This window comes from Eumetopias jubatus, unplaced genomic scaffold (assembly GCF_037043125.1).
Source record: "Eumetopias jubatus isolate StellerSeaLion01/CBP00866 unplaced genomic scaffold, mEumJub1_p1.0 scaffold_226, whole genome shotgun sequence".
In the NCBI taxonomy this organism is placed as follows: domain Eukaryota; kingdom Metazoa; phylum Chordata; class Mammalia; order Carnivora; family Otariidae; genus Eumetopias; species Eumetopias jubatus.
Window position 1 is genome coordinate 107,071 of NW_028275032.1, and position 16,911 is coordinate 123,981.

The 16,911-nt window shown below is 44.9% G+C and overlaps 1 long non-coding RNA gene and 1 pseudogene across 2 annotated transcripts in view; both read right to left on the bottom strand.

Annotated features, from left to right (window-relative positions):
* The window catches only part of LOC148161309 (uncharacterized), a 63,624-nt gene that overhangs the window by 32,008 nt on the left and 14,705 nt on the right, over positions 1–16,911 (bottom strand). The gene's annotated exons all lie outside the window — the stretch shown is intronic.
* LOC148161311 (cationic amino acid transporter 3 pseudogene) lies at positions 12,070–13,862 on the bottom strand (annotated as a pseudogene).

A 16,911-nucleotide genomic window follows, 5' to 3' on the forward strand; every position in this document is an offset into this window, starting at 1 on the left:
CTCTCTCTCTCCCCCGCTGCCCCTCCCCACTGCTCATTCTCTCTCTCAAATAAATAAATAAAGTCTTAAAAAAAAAAAAAAAAAAAAGGCAGGGAGAAGCCAGGGCTGCAGGGAGGAGGGGAAGGGAGCAGACAGAGAGAGAGAAGGAGGCAGGTGTGCAGCAGGAGGGGGAGCCAGGCCAGGGAGGGGGCTGCATATTGGCTCCAGGAGCCTCTTCCCTCTCACCTGGCTCCTGCTGAGCCTGGGCCCCTCTCAGGAGCTGCAGCTGCTCGATGGGCCCAGAAAGCTGAGAGGGCGAGGCTGCTGCCAGGGCTGCCCCAGGCTCCCTCCCAGTGCCCACCTGGGGTCCCAGAGGCTCCAAATGGGTAAGGACACTGCCTCCCCTTCCCTCCCCCAACAATGCTGCCATCACAAGAGGCCTGAGCTCAGCCCTGATTTCTCAGAGGTCACGCAGCCTGGCAGACCCAGTGCAGGGGAGTGGGGGCCAAGGAGGAAGAGAAACTGAGGCAGTCAGGCAAGGGGGGCTGGTAAGGTCTGGAGAAGGTGCTGGGACAGACTGGTTAGGGATCCCATGGAGGAGAGGGAGGAGAGGTTCAGGCCTGGGACTGGGTCTGCATTGAGAGCTGAAGAAGCACCACACAGTATGAACAAAATAACCTACTAGTGACTGTCCATTAATTGGGGGTCAAGAGTGTAGACACGTTCTGAGCAGTCAGGATCAATGTCTTCAAGCAGATCCTCACTAAAGGGCCCCACAAATACACATATGACACCCACAAAAGGAGAAACTGAGGCAGACAATAGCGACCTCGAGGCCAGTGTACATGCTTGAATCTAGGTTTTAAGGGACAAGTGATGAAGGAATCAGCCAAGTGTGTGAAGATGTAAGAATTAACCTGGCAAGCTGGACCCTGCTTTTTCTACAGGCTTTCTTGGGGCTCTGAAAGCTCTACAGGCTTTCTTCGAGCTCCTCTCAGGGCCAGGGGAGGCCCTAAGAACATTAAATCAAGCAATCTAAAGCGAAATTGTTCTCTTGGCCCCCTTCCCTGCAGGGTCCCAGAGGCCACATATCTGGTTACAGCTAGAGCCCAAGGAGTTTCATTAGTAACAGGAGGGAAGGTTGACAGGGAACCAGAGAAAGTCCAGCAGAGAAAACCAGGGAGCAAAACACACCGGGTCATTCCACCTGCATGGATATAAAGTGTAATAAAGTTCAGAATGTCCAGGGCTTCCTAGTAATTAAAGCCAGGAGCTTGGTACTTAAATTTCTTCTTCAAGTTCTACCCTTTACCTTCTTCCTCCCCCATAGACACACATTTTTTTATGAAACACTTTGAACCAGATCCTGGACTTTAGATAGTGCCTCCACTAAAGAGATGGACTTAATTTCAGCAAAAGAAATTTAGACAACACTTAAAAAGGACTTCCTTAGAGCTATGGTTGGTAAATGCTAGAACTAGAGAAACATACACACACACACACACACACACACACACACGCACACACAGACACGCACACAGAGGACATGCTCACTTGGGCGCACACGTCTCCAGACAACTGTGCACATACACATCACTGCCTAACACATCTCAGGGCTCCCTCCAGTGGCCTCAATTCCAATGCCAGCAACTTCAGAACCCCCAGCCTGGCTCTGAACATCTGCCTCCCTCCCTGCCCCTTCCTGCTGGTTCCCCAATCCAGCTGTTTATTCCAGGCCAGCACAGCTGGCTCCTGCCTGGCTTAGGGTTGGCTCATCCTGCTTCAGAAGCAACAGAGGGGGGTTCTCTTCCTCTTCTCCTCCTCCATTCCCCGCCCTGCTGGGTTTCTCCTTCTACACCACTCATGACTCCCCTCCTCCGGGCAGCCTACCCTGATGAACTAACCAGCTCTGATTCTGAATTTGCCCTAGTCCTTTGCACTTGTGGGTCTGTGCTGGGTGAGTGTCACCGGGTTACTGTGCATATGAGTGGGCAGGGAGGGGACTGTCAGCTCCCCAAGGGCAGGACCCCTCGACCAAGTATTTCAGGCCATGCCAGGCCTCCCCCTCCAGCACCAGGCTGGGGATGATCCTGGGAGCACGGCCACCTGGTTGTAACAGAAACACAGAAAAATGACACTGGGGCTCCAGCAGCCACCAGGAATGTCCCCTTCGGTCACACGTTGCAAGTGTCTCCTTCACAATGACCCTTCAGAGCCGTGTGAGAGGAGGCGCGTCCTCCACTGTGTCTGCCCACATCCACCTGGTTTTCCACTGGAAATACTGTTTCCCCGCTGGGTCCTCACCTTCTTCTCCAGCCTCAGAGAACATTGGGCAATTCTCAACACTGAGACCCGCCCTAAAGGACACCCATGTGTCCCTGGTGAGGAGGCTCAGAACGGCCCTGCAGGCTGGGAATATGTCCTGGTATAGAGTTATCACCTGACATTCTATTATTGAAATGTTGTGTGTCACAGAAATAACCAGATTTCCTGACAACTGCATTATAGTGAATTCTTACCATGTCCATTTTTGAGTCTTCTGTTATTTATATTTACTGTTGTGAGGCTCTGACAAAATGTGTTTCCTCTTCGAGGAGATTCATGGAAAGGACTTTTGACAAATACAGGGTTTTGATATCTTTAAAATCATAAAACTAAACTGGGTAAGATTTTCTGGAACTAATGGAAAAGCTGCATTCAAACAGAACGAGAATTAGGAACATGGGGCTGAATAAATCGAGGAAGATGGTTATAGTTTTTGTGACCTTGTTTGAAATGTTGCTGGTTCTCTATGTTGGCTCTATCAGATTTAAATAGACTTTCTCTTAAGATACCCATGACTTATAGAAACATGATAAAATATTCTCTTGTGAACAAATTGAAACCTTTAACATTTTTCTCCACCTGAACGCTCCAAATTCGGAAACTGTCCGTGAGTATTCTTTCTTTTATGACAATTGCATTTGTTTCCAGAAGTTCAGTAAGAATCTGTTCTCCTTGTAACAGGACACCAGTGGAAACATTTGTTACTTTACCAAGGCTCATGACTGGAATGTCATATTTGAGAGAGACAAGCATAGACTCAGATAGACTAGACAGCGTTAAGGAACTAAGGTTACTTTAGAGAGTCAATAAAGCCCCTTGGAAAAGTTGGCCAGATCCCTTGCTTACAGAGTGCCCAGCAGCCTTACCAGGTGGGTAAAGAATGTCACTTCCTGCCAAGTGCAGGAAACCTCAGGATATTTGGGGGACGTGGAGAAGAGGAATTCACACAAATCTACAGGTATTGAAGGCAAGTCTGATGGCAGGTTTGGCTTCTGGCCTCTTTGTTAAAAGTTCAGTCTAGAGATTCCTTCTGAAAGGTTCCAGTGAAGCAAGTTTGAAAGAATCTATAAGGTCTATCGCTATTCTTGCTGGGCTTATTTAAATAATTAGGCCAGCTTTGTTAAAATTGGGCTTGTTTTTCAAATGAGGTCTCAATTTGGCTTTCTTTGGAAATGAGGGTGATTTTAGAGAGAAAAGTTATGTTTCAAACACACTTTTGTGGATGTTAAATTCTAGTTCTGCTTAACTGTCTTTGAATGTTTGCTGTTTGCCTAAGCTAGACAATTTGAGGTAAACTTCAGAGAAATTGCCATAATAGTTCATGTGCAGGCAATTTTCATGCTTGTCACTCTGTGGGGATAATAATGGGACCCCATGGGCATATGATTACTTGAACAACATAAAAATAGGTTGGATTCCCTGACAATTATGTGATTCGACTATCACCTTTAATAGGTCTATGCGACTGGGATAACAAAATCGGTTCTTAAAAGCCCGAGTGTACCCCACTCCATGGGGTTAACTGTGAACTTGTGGAAGGAGTGGATGCCCCACTTTCCTTATGACTGGAGAGAGGATGCACTTGGGGACACCCATGTCCCCAAACGGATCTTCTCCCACTTGCCAATGATTCCTCATAATTAGGATATTGTTAAGTCTACATATCAGGTAAAGAGGGCTTGTTGACCCCTTAATCCAAGCAATTTTATTTAAGTCTCTGTCACTTGCATCTCACCCCATCCATTAGGGAAAATGGGTCAGGAAGCACTGAGCCACTTTGTCAGTGTCTATTAGGTTCATCCTGATGTCTGACCACCATGCCTCTTGCTGTGTCCAAAACCCACTTCCTCATAGATGCTGCCCTTAAAGCTCATCCTCACATCTCCTCAAGGTTGGAATCATAGATAAAGAAGGTTGAGAGGAAAACAAGCAAACTGACATAGAAAGAAGGCAGGAAGAACTGACCAGGCAGGGGGTAGAGATGAGTGAAAATGTTGGGAGGGAGGGAGAGACAGGTTGCAGGAGGAGCATCAAAAGACTGAAGAAGCACAAGTACAGGGAGTGAAATGTATAGAACATTATCCCCAACTCCACCAAGGTCAAGGCCTTCATGAGAAGGGGAACCATTAGTCTTGAACTTGGGACTGACCAAAACATGTCCCAACAGGAAGCAGGGTCAGGAAAGGGTGAGTGGATGTAAAAGTGCCAGGTACCAGTCTCAGATTCCTGTTACCCACTCCCAAGCCTTTTCTAATGTGACCACTGATCTGCAAGACCCAGAAGCTAATGCTACCAACTTGTGGCTGGAGGAGGGGGCAGGAAATTAGCCAAAAGAAGGCCCTGGTAATGAAAGACCTAGCTGAGGCTGTTGAGACACTGGTGGATGGCCTGCTCCTCACAGCCTGGGTTGTCTTCAACCTTGGAGCAGGGATCCAGGAATGACTGCGGCAGAGGGTAGGGGTCTCGAAAGTCACTCAGGGGATATCTCCCCCAACCAGAAGCCCAAAAGCCCTGACTATCTCCCCCAAGGAGAACAGAGCCCAGAACCCGTTGAGGTGGGAGGTGAGAGGGAGTCTCTGTGACAGCAATTAGCCTCTCTCTTTGTGAACTTCTGTCTCCATCTCTTCCCCAGCTCCTCACATCCTGGGGCTTTATTTCAGAGGCCTCTGTCTTGATCTGTCTCCAAGTCTCTAGCAAGATCAAAGCTCATAACTCCTGCTCTGCTTGCCAAATCCTCAGCTGGAGAAGAGGGAGCAGGGTCCATCCTGAGGCAAGGGGAGGGCCCTGACTTCCCCTCTTTCCCAAGGCAGCAGGGAGATTGGGAAGTTGGACCAAAGAGAAACCAATCCTAAAGTTGGGTTGACAAACACACCCACTAGTGGAATGGCTGTTCTTCTCATTCTGTGACTGATTTTATTATTATTGCTCTTCAGATTAAAATTGAATTAGGGGCGCCTGGGTGCCTCAGTTGTTAAGCATCTGCCATCAGCTCTGGTCATGATCCCAGGGTCCTGGGATCGAGCCCCGCATCGGGCTCCCTGCTCAGCGGGAAGCCTGCTTCTCTCTCTCCCACTCCCCCTGCTTGTGTTCCTCTCTCACTGTGTCTCTCTCTGTCAAATAAATAAATAAATCTTAAAAAAAATAAAATTCAGTTAAGTCGGGATCATAGTAGGGTAAATATATGACAGTGACCATAAAGGCCTTTCCTATCCTCCCTATCAAAAGAACATTCCCTGTTATTTTTTTTATCACAAGACCCTGTTTATTTCCTTTCATGTTCATCACACTGTGATTTTTTGAACTCCTTTTCCTTCCTTATTGTCTATTTCCCAGTAGGAAAATTTCTATATTTGAATGATAGAAAGAATGAATGATGAATAAACATATTATATGGGAATAAATCTACTGGTTGGGTAAAAATTTCCTAATAATATGATTATACCTGAAAGTATTATGACCAGACCCATACTAACAATATCCTTAATCAATATTCATAATGCACCTACTTCTACATCTCTACCCATGGCCTCTTTCCCGATAACTGTATACCTTACATGAAAGTTATTTAACAATTCTTAGGCTCTGTGTTGTGCCCGGAAGAGAGAATATAAAAGTATACAGGGCACAGTCTCTCCACTCCAAAAGCTTAGAGTTGAGTAAGGGACAAGGAAGACACAGGGTAACTATAACCGAAGACAGCGTGTGGAGAGATAACTACGGTAGATTGACACAAAGGAGTAAAGGTGGTCGAAGGAAATAAATTGCTTCTGATGCTAGTTATCCAGGAAGGTGTATGCAAGAAGTAACATTTAAATTTGGACTATGATGATTGTGGAGGATTTCAGTAGTCAGAGATTGGGAGGATGGAATTCCAAGGAAAAGACATAGTTACTGGGAAGGATTTCTTGACTTTGGGCATCATTTGATGTTGAACTTCTGATCATCATGAAAGAGTGAAATGCAAGGACCATGAAATTCAAGGTAAAACTGCAGAAGCTGGAAGCTTTCTATAGGGAAGACAAGGCCAGGACCTGGGTCCCAGCGTCCATTTATCCCCCCTTCTCTTGCACCTGATCTTATTGAAGGTCTGTATGGTTCAAATGGAACAGGGTACCAATTATGCCTCTATCTATATGTCTCTCATCTCCATTCTCCCTCCATTGAGTTCCTTATTAACAATGAAAGGATTTCTTAATCTCATTACTGAGAAGAGCACAAAGCACAGAAAAGCATATACCACACAAATTAAGTTGGGTAATTTGCATACCTGAGGGAACGAGAGAAAACCTTCCTCCTTCCATCTCCATAGTCAATTTTCCTTGCTCTTTAGACACTATATGTCAATAAATATCTATATTTCCTCCTTCACTGGACAAGAGAGGCTATTAAATGTCAGATGTAAAGTTTGTCATAAAAATCCCTCATAAAACAGTCTCCCAAGCACTGGCATTGGAAGGTGGAGGAAGGAGTTCCTGTGCTTTGTCTGCCTTCCAACCATGTTCAGGTCATCCTGCCTCCTGCTTCCAGGAGCTTTGCTTCAGGTTTTCTAAAGAAGGAAACAGAGACATTCAGCTCCTCTTACCATCCTTACTTCTGTCAAAGCTCGTTGCTTTCTATGAAGTTAGTTTCACAAATCACCCATTTCTCACAATCTCAATCCACATTCCTTAATTAATATAACTTTTAATTCTCCTCTTTCCGGGATGGCTCAAATAGAAAGTCCCATTTGAAAGCGAAGATGTAAATAAAATAGCTTCTTTTAGTACTTTTCATCAGGGAGTTCTAGGAGAGGGGAGGTGGTTACATGGGTGGTGTACATACAAGGGTGGCTATGTATTAGGCTAGAAAGAAAAGTCAAGAGGGGATTGTTTTTTGGCCGCTGTTTCTCTGAAAACCTCTCCTGACCATAGCAGATTTATAGGGGCTCCAAAGCAGCCCAGCCTCTTAGCCATGAACTTCCCAGAAAGAAACTCACTGAGGTTCCCTTGAAAGTAGATGAAAAGTTAATAACAGGATTTAGTATAAACACACAAACCAGGGCCAAGGAAGGAAGGCAGCTAGTTTCTTATAGCTGCCTGAACTCCTTCAGGATTTGTGCATGCGCACACACACACACACACACACACACACACACACACACACACACACACACAGGCACACACATCATACCTAACAAACACAGTCATATTTATAGACCTACCAAGGAAAATGTACCCCATTCCTTGGTGCTTATTTCCACTGAACTTCAATGACATATGTCCATATATCTGGCACACACACATGACTTTCAATGAGGTGCTTTATCAGTATAATACATCCAGCCTCTCCCCTTTCCAAGCTCCTGACTGCAGGGTGGGGCACAGTGAAGGTGAGAGAATGTCTGAGTATAAGCTTGCATGTGTCACTAAGTGTGACTCTGACTACATGCCCCAAACAATAGAAATTGTTTATTCATTATTCACTATTTGGAATTATCCATTGTCTTTCAATTACCTCTATGCCATCAAGTTTCAATGATCATCTATCCCTCACTGAGTGGCTACTCTGTGCAGAGAACAGCTCAGGGAGGGGTTACCAGCACGAGCTTTGCTCAAACTTGGTACAAATCTTAGCTTCAGTATTCACTTGGCACAAATTACTTCACTGCACTTTGCACCTCTCTGAGCCTCAGTTTCAGCTTTTGTAAAGTGAGCATAACGATACTCAACTCCTACAACTTTTGTATTAAATAGGTGATTTTGTAAAGTGCTTGGAACAAAGCAGAAGGCATAGTACTCAGTAAATGGTAGCTATTATTTTCATCACCACTCTGTGGGCATTGGAGATATAAAGAAGTAATATATAAAAGAGATGTTCTATTCCCTTAGGAGGTTTTTTAAATCTCATCCATGAGATAATATAAATACATGGAAAGATGGAAACCTAAAATTCTTCTTTAAGCCCTAACATGCAACTTATTCTCCTAAATCTGAGACCCGATTACAATTTTTAGCTGATTTCAATGCTCTAATGTTTTTTCTTTTGTCATTCATCATCCCTATGCTTCACCACCTTATATACACCACACGTCCACCCCACTCTTTCACTTAACAAGTTGACTAGAGATTTCTTGGGATAACAAAGATTTTGAGAGCTCATTGTGTACATTTCCCTGTTTCTGGGCAGGAGCCCATCTGAGGCATTCCACAGCCAAGTGAGACAGCCATGCGCACAGCCAGAGAGCCTGCACCCTCCCATGTCCCCCATTACCTTGCTAATCTCAGAATCTCAATCTGTTTTCCTTCAATATTGGCCTGTCTTTATCACTCATTCTGATTGGGGAACAGGTACACTAACCTACATCATCTAACATCTAACTACATCAAAAGTGTAAGAAAATTCTCAAATGTCCACCTGGTAACATTGTTCCACTGCCTATCACTCCAGGTCTCTGGAATTATATAGTTCATTATCAACCCATGAAGAATCATTAAAAGATCCCTTAAAAAGCATTAATTTGGTCCCTGTCAGTGTATAACTGCTCATGCAGTCATCTGGTCTCTCCTTAAAGCTTTTGAAAGATGAAAGTATCCTAATTTCCAGGACAGATACTAAGGAACTCCTACTTCAATCCCCCAACCTCCAGAGCCTCCTCAATTAGTATCATCACATTATCACTCATTTGATTAGGGGACAGTACAACCCTGAGTCGGGGCATGACTATTATGACCTCCCCAGTCCCTTTAAGGCCATCATATGAAGAAGGGGTAAGAGAATGGGCAGCAGTCTCCAACCATGAAACTCTTGTCCCAGGGGAGCCTTTGAAGACCAAGTAGGCTCCTGGGAGGGCACAACAGGCAGTGTCCCAAAGTGGGCAGAGTGCCAAAACCTGCCATAGTGAGCAGTATGGGAGGCCTGGAGACAAGAAGGAAGCCAATGCCCATACTTCTCCCTCTTCCCCAAATTCAACTCCCCCAGCCGAGGCTCATCCTCTTGTACTCCGAATTCCAAAGTTTTCAGACCTTCCATAGTGTCCCTCTGAGGCCAGACACCTATCATTGATCACCTCAGGCCAGTGCTTCTCAAACATGAAAGAACATACAAATCACTTGGGAGCCTGCTAAAAATGCAGATTCTGATTCAGTAGGTCTGGGTTGGGTCCTAAGGATTTGCATTTCTACAAGCTCCCAGGTAACACCCATGCTGCTAGAGCAAGGATCTAGATGATACAGCAGTTGCTACAATGGATTTGCATTTCTACAATGTCTCCCAGGAAGAGTCTATCTGTCCACATCCTTCTGTCTGTCTATCCTCCAGATGGCTGTGAGAATCACATCTCATCCCTTCTTGATTCAGGAATCTCATTCCATGGCACAATACACAATACAAACCTGGCTCATAAATTCCCTTCAAATGTGAAAAAACACATCCCTCACAAGAGTCTCATTCTTTCAGGACTCTTAAAGGTCCATATGCCTAGAATTACTGTCCCATTTCTCTTCCAACTCACCTCTCTTTTATTTCCCCAATCGCGCCACAAGCATCCTCCTCCAGGAAGTGTCCCTTGACTAATACCTCTTTCTCAGTTTCTGTGCACACGTTTCCTTCCAAAGTAATGATGCCTTAATCCCTATCCAGTTATTAATTCCTTCTATGTCAGTCCATTTCCCTCCCCACTTGGGGTGTACGTTCTCTCTTACCAAGATATCTTAGATGCTCTCACAAGGTTTTTGCACCAGTCCTTCAAAGAAGCAACTAAAGGAGCATGTAAACATATGAGTAATCCTGCCTCTATCAGGCTTCCTTGGAGTCACCTACTCCCTGTTGGGAAAATAAGAAATTCCGCGAGTAAGAAAGTAGCTTCCTAGCCCTCCCTCCTAGGGCAGGCCCCATGCATAAATACAACAGAAAAAACACCGGCCCTTCTATTCCAACCATAGACTGCATCAAGAAAGATGCTTGTCGTGCCCACACTGGAGCCAGTCTTAACCTTCTGGGGTTCCCTGGAGTCAGAGCAAGTTGGGCCTTCTATCAATTTCACTACTTCTGGCCCCTCCCCATATTCCGTGGGAAGAGATGGAGCAGGGCCAGTAGAGGTCATGTCAGGTATTCTTCTGCCCCAGGTCTGTATTTTTCCCGTTGCTCTTTGAATGAACAACACTGTTCTTAATGTTGGGTCTAGAGGAAGGAGAGAACCTACTCCTTGCTTTGAGCAAGATTCCACTCTGATGGAACAGACAGGACAGTCACCAGAACTCAGGCAACGCCACACAAAGGCAAAACTTGGCAATAGCTCGGTACAGGTCTAGAGGCAGCTCTAGATTTAGTTCTGGATGGAGAGAAATGCTGTTTGTCAAGGAAGTTCCCCAGAAGATAGTTTTAAAGGAATAACATAGCCCTAGCCTGAAAGGAAGGAGAATTTTCAGTACCAGTGAAATGTGTAAGGCTCAATTCAATTGAACATGAATTTATTAAATGCTCATTATGTGCCTGGCCCCAGCTGGATGCTCTCAGCAGTAAACAAGGCACACTCCTTACCTATGATTTACAATCATAAAGAAAATAAAGATACATAGATAACCGTGATATTTCATTTTTAAAATTTCAGCTTTATTGAGGTATAACTGACATATAAAATTATAAGATATTTAATGAGTACATTGTGGTAATTTGATATACACATACATTGTGAAATGATTCACTCTGATTTCCCCACTGGGAAAGGATTAATGGATGGTATTTTAATCTAAATGTCTCATTAAATGAAAGTAAATGTGCAAAGCGCACCTTTGTTTCCTTCACTTAATCTTTACATTCTCAAGGTCGTCAGCTGGAGCTTTGGTTTTCAATTGTGTTCCCTGGACCAGCATATCCGCCTTACCTGGGAACTTGTTAGAAGTACAAGTTCTGGGCGCCACGCTGACCTACTGAACTCCAAAGGCTGGGGGTGGGGCCCAGCAATCTGTTTTCACAAGCTCTCCAGGTGAGGTGGCACCTGCTGAAATTTGAGCACCACTGAGCAGAGTAGTATTCCTGGCCTCTGTCTTCACATCCCCCTTCACTGTGACTTTGATTAGTGAGTTAAAGAGACAGCAACGAGCATACCCAGCTCAGCCGCTTTCACTTTTTTGTTGGGTTTCTTTTTTTATCCAGCATCAACTTAACCACAGGACACTTGATATATCTAAAAAAGTGTTACTATCCAAAGTATATAAAGAACTATACAACTCAACACCAAAAAAAACCAACTAATCCAATAAAAACTGGACAGAGGGCTTGAATAAACATTTTCCAAAGAAGACATACCAGATGGCTAACAGACACATGAAAAATGGTCAGCATCACTATTCATCAGGAAATGTATATTAGAACTACCCTGAGATATCATTTTACACCTGACCGAATGTTAAAATAAAAAGGCAAGAAATAGCAACTGTTGATGAGGTTGTAGAGAAAAAATCCAGTATTTCCACTACTGAATATTAACTGAAAGAAAACAAAAACACTTTTTCTAGTTTCTTTTAATAATAACTTTTTAAAACCCAGTATGCAGCACAGACACAATTGAAAAGTAGACAAAAAAAATAGGGGGAGAAAGAGCAAAGACACATCCTTCATTTCACAATAAATACAGAGCTGTATTAGTGTTCTCCCACCAGCTACCCATGGGAAGCCAAGCTTTCCATGTGCTCAAAAGTACTCCGTTATTGCAGGGGGTCAGACTACATTCAGGTGTGATAATGTCAACCCAAATACAGACTGGCACTGCTGAGTTCACTGCTGAGTCTACAGTTTTGGACCTAACTGAAGTGGGGTGAAGGGACCAAGCTGTGCTGGATCCCATACCCGAAGTAGAGAGCAAACCCAATCAGCATCCAGACACCAAATCTCAGCCAGGTTCCAGCTGTCATCTGCATCATAAGGCAAACATTCACAAAGATGCTCAGGAGTGGGAGGAGAGGCACAGCAGGGACCTTAAAGTGAAGAGGAGTGGAGCTCTGTGGCTGTCTCCATATGACCCCAGTGATCCCAGTGATGAGCACCAGGAGCAGCACAACCGCTGTGATTGGCGCTGGGTCTCCAGAGAGCAGACCCGGCCACTGGGTCAGCACCAGGCAGAGAAGAGTCAGCAGCAGAACCAGCAGTGAGGAGCAAACAACGACAACCCGGCCAGAGAGTGGAGTGGGGGTGGGGCTGCCTGGAAAGAATAGTCCCTGTAGAGTCAGCGCCTCAGCAGCAGGTCCGTTCCCCTCTTGCACCTGTACTTCTTTTACCCCAGTCCTCCTCTCAGGCTGATACCTGAGGATGAGAACACAAAGAGCCATCAGGGAGTAAGCTAGCAGGGCCCCAACTGACATGAGATCCAGAAGATCAGTGAGTCCAAAGAAGAATGCCATGATTCCTATGATAATGCCCAAGATTATAGTGGACACATTGGGCATGTACGTGCTGGTTTGGATTCTGGCAAGGACAGGGAACAGGAGGCCATCCTGTGCCATCATGTATATCAGATTACGAATGGGGAACACAAAGCCAAAGAGGCTGACAGAAAGACTACAGAGGAATACAAAAGTTACAATATAGTAGGCAGTTGTCCAGCCAATATGGAGAAATGCCTCAGGCAAGGTGCTCCCAGGTCGAAGCAGGTAGTAAGGCACCATGAGTGTAAGTGCCGCAGAGACACCAAAATACACCAAAAAGCAGATGAGCAGTGAAATCACAATTCCCATGGGGATGGAACGCTCAGGATTCTGGACTTCTTCAACTCTGGTAATAATAATGCTGAAACCAATAAATGCATAGAAACAGATAGCTACTCCACGGAGAATCCCCTTGAAGCCAAAAGGCACGAATCCACCAGAGCCCAGAGGCCCCACGCTAGAGGTGTCATTGAGTCCAGTCTTTACGTAGTCCTCTTCTGTGAGCTTCCAGTTGTGCAGGTCCCCCTTCATGAAGCCAGACATGATAACAAAACTGAGAACCAAAACTTTCACCAATGTGAACACTTTGGAAACCAGGAAAATCCACCTATTCCTCAGTGTCAGCAATTCCATGAGCAACAACATAAGGCCCACAACAATGAAGCCTAGAATTTCTCCAAGGACCTGGAGAATATTCGGTGAGATGCTCTCATGCAGGGTCTGAGAGATCTGCTTCCCAAGCAGATTGTCAAAAGCTAAGGTCCAAACCTGGGCCACAGTGGCTGTATGAGCAACAAAGAAGATGATAAGGTTCCAGCCAGTGATGAAAGCCCAGAGTTCACCCATAGTGACATAAGTGTAGAGATATGAAGAGCCAGCATAGGGAACCTGGACACCAAACTCTGCATAGCACAGCCCAGCCAATATAGAAGATAGGCTGGCTACCAACAAACAGATCACAATGGACGGTCCTGTTATATCTCTAACCACCTCACCAGCCAGGACAAACACACCTACTCCCACTGTGCAGCCCACACCCAGTGCCACTAAATCCAGAGTGGTCAGTCTTCTGGCAGGGGCCATCTCATTCATGTCTTCCTCCAACTTTCGTCTGCGTACCAGCTTTTGACCAATTCTGCGAAGGACCTGACACAGCATTCTAGCTGGAAGTGAAGAGGATTCTAGGATCAGAGATCTGTAGCAAGCCCAGGAGTGGAGAGTCTGGGATCAGGTTCAATGAGGCTGAGTTAAGCTGAGTTGGGTTGGGGCTGCCAAGTTCTGTTGCTCAGGCTTCAAATCTACTGTTTCATCTTTTTTTCTGTTATGTGCTATCCCTCCATAATCCCTACGTAAACAATAAATATTTACTGAACAATGGTGTTCAACCAAGCAACTAAAGCTCAGAAGTTGTTGCAGCACAAATATCTTAGAAACTGACACCAAAGACATCAGAGGAAAATCGATATTGCCTTCCCTCCAGTAAAGGGGCCAATGGCTCCCAACATTCTGCTTTTTAACATACCACTTGATATATTCCAACTTGGGTTCATCTAACTCAGGTAGTGTCATGTACTCATTAAGCTATAAGACACAACAGGGCATGAATTGCTGGAGAGTAATTCTCACATGGGACGTGTGAGTGGCGCTTGGGTGAGTTATGACAGATTAATTCATGGACTGGTCAGCCTCGTTGCAATTACAGACCCATTTTGAAAATAACATCTAAGGTTAAAATGTAAGTTTGGACCCCCAGTCATAAACCCATAGCCCCTACATCAGGTAGTCAAGGTCAGATGGCACTGTGGCCCCTTTTCTCCTCAGTCTGCATCATCCATTCAGCTGTGCTAATGGCCACCCTTTCGCTTTCCCCACCTAGGCCCACAGGCGCGCTGTGAACAGAGGGGAGGAGAGAGAAAGGGGCAGGGACTCCATAACCACCTGCAAGAAGGAGAGGACCAGGCTGCCTGGGAAGGAAACACTGGAGAAATGGGGGCAGCAGCCAACCCAGGGTCCCTGACTGAGAAGGGAGAGGAGCCAGGAAAGTAGTCTTTTTGACATTTTGACAATTCTCTGAATTCTGACATTTAATAAACCTCACCCAGAGCAGCCAGACAAAAATTAATTACAGTTTTTATATCCACAGCTGTGAAGTGTGATGGATAGGGAGAAAAGAAATAAGTCACCTAGCTCAGTAGCTCACAACCTAAACAATTCCTTCTGTTCTTCCGTCTCTGGGCTCCAGGAGAGAAGGTGAGCGCACTTCTGCAGACAGTCTCCTCACTGGCCACACTGTGCTCCACACTCACCCTGCGCCATCTGGGATGTCCGCTGCCAGGGGCCTGGAGAATCTGCCCTGCTCTCTGAGCTTGTATTAAGATATTCACTTTTAACTCCCTATTAATTTTTCACAAGGAATTATTTTTAACTCACTCAAAACATTGCCGAATATGTTAAATACATATTCTTAATGAATGAATCCCACATGTGGTTTCTCTTTTCCCCTCCTCCCCTACTGCTATTCAAATGATCAGTTCCCAGGAGGAGATCAAGGCTTTGGATGAACAATTCACAGAAATGCCCAGAAAAGGACTCTGAAGCACAGAGAAAACAAAGTGAGATAGTCCCCACTGTCCCCCCTATTCAGGCTTTGGTTTTGAGGAATTTTAGGAAATGTTTACAGAGGTTTTTAAGGACAGAAAGATCAAGTCAAAGTTGAAAAGTCTTATACAGAACCCACTGAGGGCTAATGGAGGGAGGTAGGCAGGTATGGGGTAAAAGGGTAATGGGTATTAAGGAGGGCACTTGTGATGAGGACTGGGTGTTATATATAAGTAATGAATCACTAAATTCTAGTCTTGAAATCAATAATCAATATTACCATATATGTTAACTAAGTAGAACTTAAATAAAAAATTGAAATAAAAAAACAAGAAAATAATGGGAAAGTCTTCTCTATACATTGTCAAAAGGAATCTTTGACTTACGGGTCAGACCTTCTGTCTACAAATCCATCTAGACTCCCTATTTGCCACTCACTAGTTCCAGTGTTATGATTTACCGACTCACTCAGGATAGAAAAGGATGGTCAATTCTTAGCTATGTATGTGATTGAGGTGTCCCCCACCCACCCTTAGGCTTTAAACCCTTCAGGGGTTCCCCACTCTCCTTCCTTCATAATCTGACTTAGACTTGCTCCTCTAGTGTCATCTCCTAGTGCTAAACACATTGGGTGTGAGTTATGACAGGTCATAGGCTTACTGAGTTAGACCAGACATCAAAAAATGCAATAATAATAGTAATAATAACAAAACCAATAATAATAATAATAAGAGTCTCTTTGCCTGCATATGCCTCATCTTATTTCTGGAACAGGCAGTGCTGGGTACTATAGAGGTAAGAGCAACGACCATTATGTCAGAAATGCTGGATGTGAGCCCTGGCCCTTCCATGTGACTACATGAACTTGGGCAACTGGCTCACTCTCTCTAAGCCTCAGTCTCCTCACCCACAAGGACCTCACCTGACCCCCCTCACTGGATCAGCATGAGAATTCAGTGAGGAGATACAAACAATCCCACACTGCTGGTGGGAGCGTCACTGCGGCACCATCCTGAGGCACAATCTCAGTGGAATTAAGAACGCACACACCCTCCCTGCGATCCCTCTCCGAGGTGCACACCCCAAGGAGACTCTCTCCTGAGTCCATAAGGAGCCCATGTGAGCACGTTCCTCACAGGACTGTCTATGGAGGCAGGAAGTGGGAGCTGTGCCGGTGTCTGTTCCTGGAGGAACATATAAGTAAAACGTGCCGTGTGTGCACAATGAAATATGACACGGCAGTCAGAGATAATAAAGTACATTTACAGAGAGCAACTCGGGTAGATCTCAGAAATAGTAACAAGTAGGAAAAGTAAAAGCAGCATGAGGTGTACAGAACAATGCCATTCATGTACCTTTAAAAACACAGTCAGAAGACACTGTACATTTGTGAAGGATTCACATGCATCTATTAAAAATGTCATATTATTCCTCTGCTGAAAACCTTTTTCTGTTGCGTTTTCATTCAGAGTAAAGCCAAGGTCTGCATTTACAATGGCCTACAGAGTCCTACAGTATTTGTCACTGATCCAGCTACTTCTCGGCCTTCTGTTTCTGTCTCTTCCCACACATTTCTCTCTGTCAGTGGCCTCCTAAATATTCTGGCCTC